Here is a 15,753-nt window from a genome sequence, read left to right on the forward strand (position 1 = left end):
TCAGTTTCAGCGATAACCTGTTCATTCGTGCGAAATTTCTTACCAGCGAGCATTTTTTTCAGGTCTGCGAACAGCCAGTAGTTACTGGGAGCCAAATCTGGTGAATACGGTGGAGGTGGGAGCAATTCGAAGTTCAATTCATGTAGTCATGCCATTGTTTTGATTGACTTGGGACACGGTACGTTGTCTTGTGAAACATTTTTTTTTATTTGCCACATGCGGTCGTTTCGTTGCATTTTCAATTTCCAAACACACCTATACCACTATACAATATTCACTGTTAATGACCGATTGTTGTGCTTTCGGGCGCTTTGGACGAGGTTCACCAGTTGCAGTCCACTCAGTTGACGATCGTTTTGATTCCGGAGTTAAGTGATGAATCCATGTTTCATCCATTGTCACATATCGATGCAAAAATTCCGGTTTGTTACGTTTTAACATGGCCAAACACTGCTCATAATCATCAATACGTTCTCGTTTTTGGTCAAACGCAGCACCCACTTTGAACAAAGCTTTCTAATAGTCGAATTCTCATGCAATATAAAGCCAACACTTTCTTTTGATATCTTAACGATATCAGCTAAGTCACGCAAGTTATCTTTTCCATAATTCAAAAAGATTTTGTGGATTTTTTCATGTTTTCTGATGTTACCGCCTCATTTGGATGTCCATTGTGTTTTGCCTCATCGGTGTCTCTAAGACCACGTTTGAAGTCAGCAAACCAACGTTTTACAGTTGTTTCTGATGGAGCGGAGTTTTCATAACACTTTTCAAAACAATGCTTTGCTTGAACGGTATTTTTCCCATCAATACACTACTAAAACACGATATTCCTAAATTTTTCGATGGCTTAGATGTGATGAAAGCAATATTCAAGGTGGCAAGTGAATTGCCGATTTCAATTTCCCGGTTTTTTCCGGTTTTCCCGATTTGCGAGATAAAAATTCCCGGTTTTAGGAATAGGTTCAAATCGCCTATATTTAGTTTTTGTTTTAAAATATATCTTTAATTCAAACTTTAAACAAATATCCAATGTCCAAAAAAGAACATTATAATAGGATATTCGTTATTACTAGTGCATATAGGAAAAGCATAAAGCCTTTTTCAAGTCATCTAGGGATTTTTGTTAACCGATTTCTTTTTTCAAGTCATCTAACCGAGCGCACATGACCGTTTTTACTATTTGCCTTTCCCTATAGAAAGGTATTAGAATTGCTGGACAAACTGACTTTTGAACGGAGCCTCGGAGACCCTTAGTGTTAATAATGTTTCGACTAAGTTCGACGAGATCGAAAATGTATGTGTGTGTGTGTGTGTGTGTGTGTGTGTGTGTGTGTGTGTGTGTGTGTGTGTGTGCACTTTTCGAAGATATTTATACGCGCTCAATTTTCTCAGAGATGGCTGAACCGATTTGAACAAACTTATGCTCGTTTGCAAGCTTTTCCTATTTTCCTATCTTGAAACTTTGCCATCAATTTTGCAAGTGTGTTTTTCTCGGTGAAACCAAACTCCTGACTTTTTCACGGTTTTCCAGATTTTCTCGGTCACTTGTCACCCTGATTTCAAGCCATGAAATTTTCGAATCACACAATTTAACACATCCTTGGACGGAAATTTGCGTGAACTTGGACACTCCATTTATGTGCATCTAATGAGATGTAAAATTACAAAATAGTTCCCTGCAGCTCAAATCTCGGTTCAAAAATCAGAGAGATTGCAAGAGCAAAGTAGACAGAAATGAAAAAAAAGTAGAATAAATGGGACAAAAATCGAACATAACGAAAAACAGCAGTTAATTTGCATTCGATAACAAAATAGAACAACAAAGTGCAAACGAAATATAGCGTTCCGTTGTCAATTACGTCAATCGCACTCACCCGGGCTGTCGCTTCGGTCGGCGTCGTTGGATGCGCACAGATTAATGGAATTAATTATCAAACAGTTTTCGCACTCTAGCTGCTCCCGGTCAGCCAACTACGCAACGACGTTGTCATCCCGACACCGAGTCTTTGTTGCGTCTGTCGTCGTCGTCGTCTTCGATATGTCATCGCCATCGTCGTTGTCGGCGTCATCGTCACACATGTGTAGTTTACAAATGTATCTTCATCGCATCTATCTCTTCATCCCTTCCTGGTATGCAAATAAGAAACGGCGGAAATTCAATCACGTACCCCGATTGAGTCGTCTGTCAAGTAGTGCCGCGGTTCATAGCGGTTTTGAACAATTGCGTCGTTGCTTCTTCAACCCGGCTGGCTGGGATCAAAGTTTCACGACTATGAAAATCGTTCGAGAATCCACTGTTGTTTTGAACCAGGCAGTCAGCCAATATCAGTTTATGCGAGTTCATGAACTCTTCTCGCTATTGAATTTGATTTCGTGTATATGTGCGCGTGTGTACATGGGGATTTATGAGAATTTCAATCAAAAATATTTGCGGTCGAAAAGAATTTCGGTTGTTTTGCACCCAGAATTCCATCATCATCATCGGCAACTGTTTTGGGAAGCAATAAAAGCATTATTAAATTTGTGCCAGAGAATCGCATGTTGTAGAAGAGTTTCCATGTCCTTGGTTAAAGATTGTCCCAGAAACTATAGACGCAACCAAAAACCGCTGCCATTTCGCAATGGTTCAGAATCTGTCAATTTTTTTGGCTGCGTCCTGTTGTTTACACTCTTCTCTAACCACTTGTGCAATTGTTTATTCGTTTAGTTTTAGTTTGTTTCGAAATGCGTGGACTTTCAGCAGACACCGTCGAAAAATTTTGTACAAATGGTGCACAGAACGCGGACTGTCACTGACAAAGATGAAGCCGTGCAAAATGCAATCAGGAAGTTCGGTGAGGATAACACCTTTGAGGATAAACCGAAAACGGGTCGAAAAAAATGTCCTGCTAACCCTCAGTTAGATAAACGTATACTGAAGGCGTTCGAGCAAAAGAAGGAGGTTTCAGTTCGGGATGTGGCCAAAAAGTGGGCACTTCGGAGTCAAATGTTCTTCGTGCTAAAGAACGTTTGAATCTTCGATCCTATAACAGATCGGCTGAAAAGTTCGTATCGTTTCTATGAGAGGGCGCCACTAGAACTAAATCCATACCATTTTCAGTTAGTACCAACCTTCAAAAGATACGTGTATAAATTTGACAGCTGTCTGATTATTAGTTTGTGAGATATTGCATTTTGAGTGAAGCTACTTTTGATATTGTGAAAAAATGGAAAAAAGGAATTTCGTGTGTTGATGAAACACTACTTTGTGATGAAAAAAAGTGCCGCCGATACCAAAAAATGGCTTGATGAGTGTTATCCAGACTCTGCACCGAGCGAAGCAACAATTCGTAAGTGGTTTGCAAAATTTCGTACTGGTCATATGAGCACCGAAGACGATGAACGCAGTGGACGTCCAAAAGAGGCTGATACCGATGAAAACGTGAAAAAAATCCACAAAATGATTTTCAATGACCGTAAAGTGAAGTTGATCGAGATAGCTGACACCCTGAAGATATCAAAGGAACGTGTTGGACATATTATTCACGAATATTTGAATATGAGAAAGCTTTGTGCAAAATGGGTGCCGCGTGAGCTCACAATCGATCAAAAACAACAACGAATTGATGATTCTGAGCAGTGTTTGGAGCTGTTATATCGAAATAAAACCGATTTTTTCGTCGATATATAACAATGGACGAAACATGGCTCCTTCACTTCACTCCGGAGTCCAATCGACAGTCAGCTGAATGGACTGCACGCGATGAACCGAACCCAAAGCGTGGAAAGACTCAACAATCGGCCGGTAAGGTTATGGCGTCTGTATTTTAGGATTCGCATGGTATAATTTTCATCGACTACCTTGAAAAGGGAAAAACCATCAACAGTGACTATTATATAGCGTTATTAGAGCGTTTGAAGGACGAAATTAAAAAAAAAACGGCCTCATTTGAAGAAGAAAAAAGTTTTGTTTCATCAAGACAATGCACCGTGTCACAAGTCGATGAAAACCATGCTGAAATTGAACGAATTGGGCTTCAAATTGCTCCCTCATCCACCGTATTCTCCAGATTTGGCCCCCTGTGACTTTTTCCTGTTCTCAGACCTCAAGAGAATGCTCGCTGGTAAAAAATTTAGAAGCAATGAAGAGGTAATCGCTGAAACTGAGGCCTATTTTGAGGCAAAGGACAAATCGTACTACAAAAATGGTATCGAAAATTTGGAAGATCGCTATAATCGCTGTATCGCCTCTGATGGCAATTATGTTGAATAATAAAAACGAATTTTGGCAGAAAAATGTGTGTTTCTATTAAACGATACGAACTTTTCAGCCGAACTGTTACAAATCGACAGTTCTAAGGGACATAAATGATAGTGTTATAATCCATAATTACGGTCAAATTATTTTGGAACCCCTTTGCAGTGTCTACATAGCAAAGAGGTTATTGGAATTCCTCATATACATTAATTTGATTTTATAAAATCGATTTTTAATCAGAATAAGTGTCGTCACTAAGTCATACGACGCCCAACCACTGCCGCCACTCGGTGCGAAACGTTAGCACTGTAGGGAAGGACATACAAGCACGTGGCAGATTTATTTTGTGCGCCGTTCGCCTAAGGAATTTTGCTCGTGGAAATAATTGTTAACTACGTTGAAAGTTAGAGAGACGGTAACCTTCGGTTCTTTTCAGAATCCAAAGCATTTTACAAAGATCAAATGAGATTTTACTTGAAATGGATAATTTATTAGTAGAACAATGTACCACAATAAATGTGCATTTTTAAAGTTATGCCCCTTGTCGACAGCAGTCCTACATTAATCTCGCGGTTATGTCTCTAACATTACCTACAAATTTTTTTCGAGAAAACTGCACACGAAAAAAAATGACTCAAGTCATTTAGACTAATTGTCACTTTTTCATATAAAAAGATCATGTGAAAACGGACTTTCGATTCAATTAGTAAAAATTTTAAAAATGGATTCTAACAAACTCCAACTCAAATTAAAGGTTATAAGGGAGAGTTATAATGTTGGATTGGATTCGATCGATTGGATGTTTTCTATATCTGACTTTCGATGGTCATGAATGTTATCGATTAATAAATATAAATAAAATGACTACAGAAAACTTATTCTACCTAGTGATGTGAACATTTTTTGCTTTTTTAGTAAGTTAATCTCGGACACTAATTTTGACTTATTTTTGACACCAATTCATTCAGAACCCACAAAAGTTAGCTTCAGCGTTTATGTCACATATGGGGCAATATTTCTCAAACCAAATGTATAAACAATAATACATTTGAATATATTCATTCATATCTGAACTAATTATGTGGATGGAAAAAATAATTTGACAAATACGTCACTTGTATGATTATATCTCCGAAACTGTACGTGTCAGCTATATGATATTCGAAATCGACTCACAGTCCAATTTTAGTTTCGAACGAGCCAAAAATGATTGATATCAGTTAATACATATCCGAGAAAATTGAGTCTTGACGTTTACGTCACTTATACCATCATATCTCCGGAACCGATAGTAACAGCCATTTGATCTTCGAACTTCGTCAATGGCTCAATAGTAACTTTCAAACAATCCTTAGCTTGTTAAAATCGTCTCAGCCATCTTCGAGAAAATTGAGCAGTAAAAAAACAACGCACTTTGTCGGTTACGTCACTTATACCTTTATATCTCCAGAACCGGAAGTGACGGTTATTTGATCCTCAAACTTGATCAATGGCCCAAAAGTAGCTTTCAAATGATCCTAAACACTTATACCATCATATCTCCGGAACCAGAAGTAATAGCCGTTTGATCTTCGAACTTGATCAATGGTCCCGCAGTGACTTTCAAACGAGCCTAAGTTTGTTGAAATCGGTTCAGCCATCTCTGAGAATTCGAGTGGTGAAAAAATAAAAATAAAAGTGCCATTTTCCGATCTCGCCGATCTAAGTCGAATGGTATGTAACACTATGGGTCTCCGAGGTTCCGTTCGAAAGTCGGTTTTCCAGCAATTTTATTACCTTCCTATATAGAAAGGCAAAATGGTCTGCTTAGTGATTCATTACGAGCTGCTAGGTGGCATAACAATTCAACATAAACAGTCATGGACTGACACCAGTTGAAGACGAAATGGAAAGAAGAACTGAATCAGTTATGTGCCTTAAGCACAAAATAAATTGACACCCAAATGACCATACTGTTAAGATTAAATCAGTTTCATTGTCATCTGGCCAAGGAGTTAGAAAAAATTCAAATAACATAGAAGCTATCAAACACTGGATTTTTATTAGCCCTAATTTGCTTTTGACTGCTAGGACGCTGGCTTTCTAATGTTTACCTCCACAATCAACCTATTCAGCATGGTTAATGTTACCGCTTGGAGACATCAAAAACTAATCGTTTATAGTCAAGTCACGTTTCCAGATGTTCCTGTTTCCAATGAAGCAACAACCAAACACACGTTTTCCACAGATTTGTTTAGATGGTGGTGGAGAGAGCTTAGGATTTCTTTTTTGTGCAGTTCAGGGCGACATTGGCACTGACTCTGCAAGTTCTTCCGCTATATGTATTCAGACGACCGATATTCTAGTGGAAGACAGTTAACATTGCGGACATCTTAAGGGTGATTTTTTTTAAATATGATTCACGTGCGATCTGTCAAAAACAGTGTTGCCAAAAAGATACCAGCAAAAAACACCATTTTTTCAAAATGTGACTTCATATTTCTTTAGATGACATACAATGCCAATCCATCTATACTCAGTTTTCTAATTTTCGATTCAAGTTAGATCATGCAAATTCTATAAGTTGTTGTTTTGAACATACTGCAACATTATTTACTTTTCCAGGACAATTAGTGTTCGAGGTCGGCGAGGTCTACGGCGCACCAGAAGATAATACAAAATGATGTTAGCAGGACTGCAGATAAGCACAAAACGGACGACTGACTAGTTCAATCAATCAACACAATAAAAATTCTGTTTTATGAGCATCTGGTAATTGCGAAGCTGGTTCCATTTAAATTTACGATGCATAAATAGAAATCGATTTGCAATGAGTTCAACGCGACTGTAACAGTATTGACAAAAACAGTCGGAGGAGAGAGAGGCAAATGATACGGGATGACCCTGATCTCCGTATGAAGCGCGGCTTCTGGCTGACTCCGAAAGGAGGTGATGACGATTACAGTGATGATGATGATGATGTCGATGACGATGACGTGATCGAAACGAAACCAAGAGTGCTGCTAGTGTTTGTTTACATTAATCAGGATGGTGTACCAAGTTCCAGGGCGCGCTCGTGCAACTCTATTCACTTGTTTATTTATCAAAATAATGGGACCTCACGTTCGGTTCTTCCGCCTTCCCTGAACCGGTTTCGGATGCAGCTCGCTGGCGGTGACGCAGATGACAGTTTAACGATGTTGGCGGACATCACTAAACGATCTGACAAATAGTCAACAAAAAACGGTGCCGTAGGTCCGGACCGGGTAGGAGACTCTGAGTCTGAATGAGAGTGGCTAATTGTGTTTCCATATAATAACACCAATCCGTTTAATTGAGTGTTGATCGTAGTTATTAAATGTATTCTGCGTTTGTTTATTGAACTTCGGTGTGTTTAAGTAGACTAATTGTGTGTAGTAACACATGTTGAAAAAGTAAAATATCGAAGCCAACAAAAAAAGCCTTGCAAAATAATGATTACAAAAATTTCATTTCGCTTACAAACAACAATCGACGGTTTATGAAACTATTCATGTCACTTCGAAGGCTTTGATTTCAAAATTTAAAATTCCATAAAAATGACAACCCAAATATACAACGGTCGAAGTCGAACTTCCATGGCGAATACTATACTTTTTAAAAAATTAAGCATTACACAAGACGTAAATCGAAGAATGCAGCATATTTTGGAGTGATCTCTTGATATCACATCAATTGACATTTAAATCAGTTAAGTTAATTGTAAAATTATTGACTTCAATTGACAGTACATTGGGAGTACAAATCAAGAAAATACAGTACATCGAAAAAGTGAATGAAAAACAAAAGAAAAGCATCTCACGAGGAAAACAGATTGGAAAAAAGACATGCGAATACAACTATGAAATGAAAACCGCGAAAAAGCCACTGCAGAGAAAGGAGCTCGAACCCGTAGCTGGCTCCTATCCGGGTAAATCGTTTTGCAAATTGAATTATGCTGCATATGAAACAATCAAAGAAACAAAGCCTAATTGAACAATAGAACCAAGCATGTTCAGCTGTGCTCAGGCACCACGGCGTTCATTTGTAGTCATTTCTCTATAACAAATCCCTCCGCCAGTTGTTTCAACCCTCAATTAGTCTATTTTTTTTCGTGTGTTGTATTGTAATGAACGGCTTTTCTCAGTCTAAAAAGTGAGGCAGACGATTTGTTTTTAAATTTGGCCGACATTTCGGCCGTTTTTGATGACCTTTTCCAAAAGAAAACTACGGAAGAAGAGTTTATTTAAGATTCGGTTGTTTGAGAAAACATATTTTTACATTATAAAATGCATTTTGGGAACTCACTTAGTCTTGTGGTCTTTGACGATCTCGTTTATTGCAAACGATAAGAAGTTTGTTGTAGTTTTTTTTTCAATATAATGGAACGCATTCTGTATCAACGGCATTAAATTTTCTTTAACTGTATATTTGATGGTCACAACACTGTTATCTGCGCGCACTGCTAACTGGTATTTGAAGATGGTGGGTATGAATTTGCTGTGGGTACAATCGTAGATTGTGAGCCAACGAAATTATATTTATATTGTAAAAATATGTTTTCTGAAACAACCAACACTTAAATAAACTTTACTTCCGTAGTTTTCCCTTGAGAAAGGTCATCAAAAACGGCTGAAACGTCGGGCAAATTTAAAAACAAATCGTCTGTCATACTTTTTAGACTGAGAAAAGCCGTCCATTACAATACAACAACCAAAACCAGTTGTTAAGGGGTTACACCACTTTAGAATTTTTAAAAAATCGATTTTTTTTTTCATTGCAAAAGGTCATGTATGATCTTAAAAATAATATTCCAAAAAATGAAAAGCGGAAAAAATTTCTAGACGTCTTAATTTCGAGTATGAGATATGATCTTACAGCACCTAAAATTTTAAACGCGTTTATCTCAGAACCACGTTTTTTGAGCTTGCCGGAAACATAAGTCATCTTGACCAATCGATTCAAAAATTTTACAGAATATTCTCGATAGTTATCACCACAGAAGTGCATAGGGGTTTTTGAAAATTGAATTTTTTATGAACAATTTTGTGATGCAAAAATGCGGTTTTTTTCAAAGGGCTGCCATTTTACAGAAAATCAATTAAATAAAAAACCCCTACGTACCTTTCTGCACACTGTAATATTAAATTAGAAAATGTTTCGTTTTTTGTTCTAGAAGAAAAATTGCGGGAACTGAATTTCCGGCCGTCAAAATGCAGCACTTTCGCGGAAATGCCGCCAAGTCGCCATTTTGTTTTTCAATTTTTAAAACTGATCATTTTTTTGTACTCAAATATACATAATAAAAAGTGCTTTATACAAAATTCGGATTACTCCATTTTTTTTATCTAAAATTAATTCCCCAAAAATGTCCTTCTCCATTTTTTGTCGTGAATACGACTTACTTTACTATGGGGCGCCTTATCAAAATTTACCCTCTGGGAGAGTGATAAGTTTTTGATCGTGAATATCTCTTGTTATACTTAACGCAACAACATAACTTTTTCTCCATGCTATCAGCAATATAATCAGGAATTTGTGATTAAATTTTCAACAATGTAATAAAACCATAAATAACTCAAAATCTATTTTTTCTCAAACTTTTGGAAACAACGAGGAAAACTCATCTCGTTTGCTTGCCTTTTTCGCACCAGGACGACGGTTTTGAGGTAGTCAGGCACATATCAGTTGCGGTGTTCTACTGGCCGAGTGTAATAGTTAAATCTTGACCGAGAATTATTCGTTTAGACGGAACTGGATATCGTGCTGATGTTCTTCACCACCATCAGTAATAATGAGGTGGTAAAATCTTCAAATGCTCAGGTGGTGCTCTTCTTCGCATTCAGACGTCGTGGCTAGCAGTAAACCAGCAGTAGTAGAAAACTGATTTTTTTAGTTAAATTCAAGAACTAATCTCAGAACCTAGATTCTGGTCCACCTGAATTCTAAAGTTAATTTTTATGTGGAACACATTTTTGTTTTATATATATTAGAAACTCAAGAAAAATGTGGTCGGGTTTTGAACAATTACAGCTCAGTCAATTTTGTATCAATTATTAATATTATGTCACCATTTGATTGGAAATATTTCTACGTATTGATTTGAATGTTCATAGCCATGTATTTTTAATTGTATATCATTGAAATAATGATTAATAGCTAGCAGTGTCCTATGTTGTCTGCAAAAAACCTCCGGTATACCGGATTTCCCTGCCATAGTCGACGGTTTTGAAGAAGTAAGCAATATATCGAAATCGCAGAAAGGTAGACAGCCGCTATAAAAATATCTGCTTGCATACAAAACTTGAATACAAGCTTGACGAAGAGAAGCTTAAATATCGATATTCGTATCGCAATCATGTACCAACATATAATTGCATACATTTGGGCTATTGATGTAATTTTGTCGGCTACAAAACAAATTCAAATCACGACAAATAGAGTCTATATTCTGGGTTCGCAGACTCTCGTGCATTTGCGGATTCAAAAGTGTGACAATTAAAATGTCGATCATTAGAAATTTTGGTTGCCTTGTTCCACAACAAAGGCTCGAACCCCATGGGGCTGATCCTTGTAGTTTTTAGCTCCGAATTTAGTTTCATACTTCTATTTCAAAATTTCGTTCCTGATCACAGACTAAAAAATAAAAACAAAACTATGTTTCTAGAACTGAATCCTATTTCAGGATTTTGAAAATGGTTTCAAATTCAGTTCCTTATTCAGGGATTCGAATCCAGAGATATGATTTAGGATTTTTCAGAATTCATGAACAAAATGCAGGATATGAATTTTAGATCTGGATTCTGAAACTAAATGTTGGATTTGAACACCGAACCTTCATTTCAAAGCTTTTCAGAATTTAATTCATCAACTCAGTCTCAGCATTCATTTACAGAATTCAGAACCTACATGTTGGAACTAAATTGTGGACATGATTTCTGGAATTAGATGCTGGAACTGAATTCAGTTCCTATATTAAGACTTGGAACTCAAGTTCAGAGTTTAGTTCTATAACGCAATTTGGAAATTCTAAAAATAACTTCAGTTCCTTCCTTCTAGAACTAAATTTATGACCTGGGTTTTTGATCTAGATACCGAAAATTTGCAGTTGAATTCGGAGCGTGCCCCAGATTTATATATTAGTTCTTAAATTTTCACAATTATAAACATTGGCCAAATTACGCAAAGGGGTTTTTTAGAACCACTCAAATATTTCTAAAGGATGCTGAGTATTTCTACTAGTTTCTGAATCTACAAAACTGAATTTGTTCCGTGTTATTTAATTGTATGGTAGAATATGTTTGCCGTCAAGTAGTCGTACTGTAGTATACATGCATCGTAAAAAATCTGGGAGCGAAGCAATGAAAGTTGCAAAATATACACAATCTAATACGAAATATTATCTCTATCCGGAAGTGAGAAAGAAATATGTCAGTTTTATTCGTATTCACGTCCAGTTATGTTTGTGACATCACCAACCCGCCTTTTTTCTACATTGGTGTAACCCCTTAGGGGGGGAAGGGGGGTGCTGTTCGATTTTTTTTAAATTTTTTTTGAATTTTTGGTGGTTGTTCAAAGTGAAAACTATGATTTTTCACGAAAAAATTTGCCATTTTGTAACTGTAAAACCTCCCCAAAGTAACAAACAAGGAAAAGGGAAACGTTGGGGTCTGGTTTTTTATATGTTGAAAGTGTGTCCAAAATTTGAAAAAAAATGGTGCAGTAGTTTTTGAATGACGATGGACACGGACTTTCAAAACCTGCTTTCAAGAAAAACGCGTTCAAAGTGTTTTGTCTATAAAATCAATGGAAACAATTTATCACTCAAGGGAGCCCGTAGGGTCTAACATTTTCACAAAATCATATTTTTTCTTTTGTATTCTTTTATAATGAAACATTTCAAAAATGTTTTGTCAAGTTTTCAACTCGATCGAAGCAGAAATCTTGGCCTGTGTGCCGAGCTCTTATCTCTTCGCAGTATGAGATAAGCAAAGATAAAGACCCATAACTTGACGAGTTTTTCTCCGATAGGCTTGAAAATTTCACAGAAGATTCTTGAAATGTTTTTTTTTATTTGAGGGTAAAAACAGTACGCAGTACAGACGAGCGTTACTCGTAAGCAAAGACATTGCACTTTGGTGCAAAATACAAGCGTTTACTAAACGATTTATATTGAACCGCGAGGTTGCATCTGCAGTTCAACATAAACTGCTAATTTGATTCAGTAATAGCCGTTCAACCGAGAAGGTTGTGTATAGAAGCGTACAGTTTAATAACGCTGGTTAGTTTACACGCGTTAAATACGACAACGGTTGAACTACAGGTAGAGACCTGTTGGCAGCAGCCGTTAAAACGTATAGTCGTGCTGCATAAGAAAGCCCTAGTGCTGGGCCAAGCTGGTGAAGGAAACAACAAAGGGCGTTTCCCAAGCTCTACCCAGGCCACAATATACAGCCACAAGTGCTGAGCAGGAGAGTGCAAAGGCACATTGAAGAAGAAGAGTGCAAAGGCACACAGAAGCAGGAGAGTGCAAAGGCACACCGGTGCGAAGGCACTTCGGTGCAGAAGCATATCGGTGCAGAAGCATATCGGTGCGGAGCACAAGGAAGAAGGAGACAAGACAACTCGGTCTTTCCACTGCCATACAACACGCAGGTATACACCGGTGACCTGCGCTGGTTACAGCTGGCGAAAACAAAAGTAAATCGGAAATCGAGTGGTGCTGGATGTCAGGTAGCAGTAGCATCACATCCAACAATCAGCAACCAACAAGAACATCTAAAGCAACGAGGATCTACACGGCAGTGCAACGGAGATAGACAGCAATTTCAAGGTAGAAGTTTTTTCTTTTCCTTTTGATTGAGTACTGTGTAGTGTTGGTTTCATTTTTTATTTAAAGTTTCATTAAAAATTTTAATGTGATGGATGAATCCATGGACGTAAATCCTAGCATGAATCCGATACCCCCACGAACGAAAAAATATCAGGAGAGCTCTTCTGGGCCTTGGATAGTCTTTTTTAGACGTATATCAAAGCCATTAAACATTGTACAAATTAATAAAGGTTTGACATCACGATACTCTTCAATCAAAGAGATCATAAAAGTAAATAACGATAAAATTCGTGTTGTGGTAAATAATTTGAAACACGCGAATGATATTGTCTCTTCGGAACATTTCATTAAAGAGTATAAAGTTTACATACCCTCCAAAGATGTCGAAATTGACGGTGTTGTTACCGAAGCGAGTCTTTCGGTAGATGATTTACTCAAGCATGGTGTTGGTCGTTTCAAGAACTCTATGCTTGAGGGTGTGAAAATACTGGAGTGCAAACAACTGTACTCAGTAGTTCATGAAGAGGGAAAGAAAGTTTATCGCCCATCAGACTCGTTTCGAGTGACATTTGCCGGGTCTGCGTTGCCGTCCCATGTCTATGTCGATAAAATTCGCCTCCCTGTTCGGCTTTTTGTTCCAAATGTAATGAATTGTACGAACTGCAAAAAATTCGGCCACACAGCTACTTACTGTAGTAATAAACCAAAATGTATTAAGTGTGAAGGGCCTCATAAAGATAATGATTGCAACAAGGAAATTGAAAAATGTATTTATTGTGGGAATAGTCCTCATGAGGATATTTCAGTATGCACTGCATTTAAAGTACACAAAGACAAAATTAAGCTTTCTTTAAAAGCACGGTCTAAGCGCACATATGCAGAAATGCTTAAAACGGTCATTGATGTCCCTCCTTTGGAAACCGAAAACGGGTTTTCAAATTTAGAGGAATCAGAGGACTCTGACTCTGACGAAAATAGTGAAGGTATTTCGTTTATCACTACCCAAGGGTCAGTTAAGAGAAAGAAGTCTTCTTCCAAATTACCAAAAAAGACACCTAAAATTTCATCTTCAAAAAAAGATCCCCGTGTTAAACAAAAAAAGTCAAAACCAAAGACTGTGCCTCCTGGTTTGTCAAATTCACAAACCAATCCAGGATCTAGCACAGAAAAAGGTAATAATCCTGTGGGCTCTATTTCACAGCCACCAACAGGATTACTGAAGTTTTCGGAAATTGTTGAATGGATTTTCTCAGCATTCAATATATCTGAACCCTTAAAGACCCTCATAATGGCATTCCTTCCAATAGCTAGAAATTTTTTGAAGCAGTTATCAGCTCAATGACCAATTGTCTCAGGTTTTGTATCTTTTGATGGATAATTTATCACCCGCCGCAAATGATACAATCACTGTCCTGCAGTGGAATTGTCGAAGCATCATGCCAAAACTTGATTCATTTAAAATTTTATTGCATAGTCAAAAATGTGATGTATTTGCTTTATGCGAAACATGGCTTACTTCAAACATAGCTTTAAATTTTAATGATTTTAACATTATACGTCTCGATAGAGACTCTCCGTATGGTGGAGTGCTTTTGGGAATTAAGAAATGCTATTCCTTTTATAGATTAAACATCCCTTCAACTTCTAGTATAGAAGTTGTTGCTTGCCAAATAAACATTAAAGGCAAAGATATTTGCATAGCTTCGGTTTATATTCCTCCAAAAGCACAAGTTGGACAGCGACAGCTTAATGAAATGGTTGAAGCCCTTCCTGCTCCACGATTGATTCTGGGGGATTTAAATTCGCACGGAATGATGTGGGGTTCCGTTTACAATGATAGCAGATCATCTTTAATACAAAACATTTGTGACAATTTTAGCATGACGGTATTAAATATGGGTAGCATGACACGGATCCCAAGACCTCCTGCACGCCCAAGTGCATTAGATCTATCTCTTTGCTCAACATCAATTCGACTAGATTGCACCTGGAAAATATTGCCTGATTTACACGGTAGCGATCATTTACCAATCATCATCTCAATTAGCAATAGCAATTGCATTGCTACTTCAGCTAGTATTCCATATGATTTGACAAAAAATATCGATTGGATTAAATACCAAAGTAGTATCTCTAGTATTTTGAATTCAATGGAAGAGCTCCCTCCACTTGAAGAATATGACTTCCTCATTTGTTCGATTCTGGAGGCAGCAGAACAATCCCAAACTAAACGCTTTCCTGGTCCAACGACTAACAGAAGGCCTCCCAACCCCTGGTGGGACAAAGAGTGCTCAGAGGCTAAACTCGCAAAACAAAATGCTTGCAAGACGTTTCTAAAACGGGGAGGAGGAACTCCTCAGAATTTTGAAAAACTTATGGTTTTAGAAACCAAGTACAAGAGCATACTTCGAGCCAAAAAATGTAGCTATTGGAGAAATTTTGTCGAAGGTTTGTCAAGAGAAACCTCAATGAGCACTCTTTGGAACACGGCCAGACGAATGAGGAATCGTAACTTGGGCAATGAGAGTGATGAATACTCGAACCGATGGATATTTGACTTTGCTAGGAAAGTTTGCCCAGATTCTGTTCCTACGCAGAGCATTATTCGGGGATCTCCTCCAAATAATGGTTTTATTAATAACCCATTTTCAATGATGGAATTTTCTATAGCACTCTTGTCTTG

At 37.6% G+C, this 15,753-nt stretch overlaps 1 protein-coding gene across 2 annotated transcripts in view; it reads right to left on the reverse strand.

Annotated features, from left to right (window-relative positions):
- LOC131438332 (G protein-coupled receptor kinase 2) overlaps positions 1–15,753 on the reverse strand; it is a 243,925-nt gene that overhangs the window by 142,681 nt on the left and 85,491 nt on the right. The gene's annotated exons all lie outside the window — the stretch shown is intronic.

This window comes from Malaya genurostris, chromosome 1, assembly GCF_030247185.1.
Source record: "Malaya genurostris strain Urasoe2022 chromosome 1, Malgen_1.1, whole genome shotgun sequence".
NCBI classification, from domain to species: Eukaryota; Metazoa; Arthropoda; class Insecta; order Diptera; family Culicidae; genus Malaya; species Malaya genurostris.